We start from the raw sequence: 1,204 nt of genomic DNA, 5'->3' as shown, positions 1-1,204 counted from the left end.
TTGTACTTAGGTAATCTGAGCTTTTGAGGTAATATCCACTTCGGAGTGGGTGCATACCATTTGTGTTTTTCTGTGATTGGGTTACCTCACTGAGAATGATATTTTCTAGTTCAAACCATTTGCCTATGAATTTCAAGAAGTCATGGATTTTTAAAGCTGAGTAGTACTCCATTGTGTAATTAAACCACACATCTGGATTCTTTCCACCTTATATTATAAATAAGGCATCTATCAATGTGGTGAAACATGTTACCATGTTTTATATTGGAGCATCTTTTGGGTATATGCCCAGTAGTGGAATAGCTGGTTCCTCAGGTTGTACTATGTCCAATTTTCTGAGAAGCCTCCAGACATTTCCAGAATGATTGCACCAACTTGCGGTCACAGCCAAAATAGAGGAATGTTCCTCTTTCTCTATACCCACGTCATCATCAGTTGTCACCTGAGTTTTTTTATCTTAATCATTCTTACTGGTGTGAGGTAGAATCTCAGGGTAGTTGTGATTTGCATTTCTCTGATGACTAAGGATTTTGAAGATTTATTTAGGTGCTTCTCAGATATTCTATATTCCTCAGTTCAGAAGTTTTTTTTAGCTCTGTACATGATTTTTTAATAAGGATATTTGATTCTCTGCAGTCTAACTTCATGAGTTCTCTGTATATATTGGATATAAGCCCTTCATTGGATGTAGGATTGGTAAAGATCTTTTCCCAATCTGTTTGTTGCTATTTTATCTTAATTAGAGTGTCCTTTGCCTTACACAAGTTTTGCAAATTTATGAAGTCTCATTTGTCAATTCATGATCTTAGAGCATAAGCCATTGGTGTTCTGTTTAGGAAATTTTCCCCAGAACCCATGTATTTGAAGCTCTTCCCCACTCTATCTTCCATTACTTGGAGTATATCTGGTTTTATGTGGAGGTCCTTGATCTACTTGAACTTAAGCTTTGTACAGGGAAATAAGGGTTGATGGATTTACATTTTTCTACATGCTGTCCACCAGTTGAACCAACACCATCTGTTGAAAATCCTACCTTTTTTCTAGTTTGATTTTAGCAACGTTGTCAAAGATCAAGTGAACATAGGTGTGTAGGTTCATATTTTGTTCTTCAATTCTATTCCATTTGTCTACCGTCCTATCTTTGTACCAGTGCCAAACAGGTTTTGTCACTATTGGTATGTAATATACCCTGTTTGCTAGGATG

This window comes from Rattus norvegicus, chromosome 1 (genome assembly GCF_021556685.1).
Source record: "Rattus norvegicus strain SHRSP/BbbUtx chromosome 1, alternate assembly SHRSP_T2T, whole genome shotgun sequence".
Classification (NCBI taxonomy): domain Eukaryota; kingdom Metazoa; phylum Chordata; class Mammalia; order Rodentia; family Muridae; genus Rattus; species Rattus norvegicus.
The sequence above is the reverse complement of the archived record's forward strand: the minus strand, read 5'-3'. Positions refer to the sequence as shown.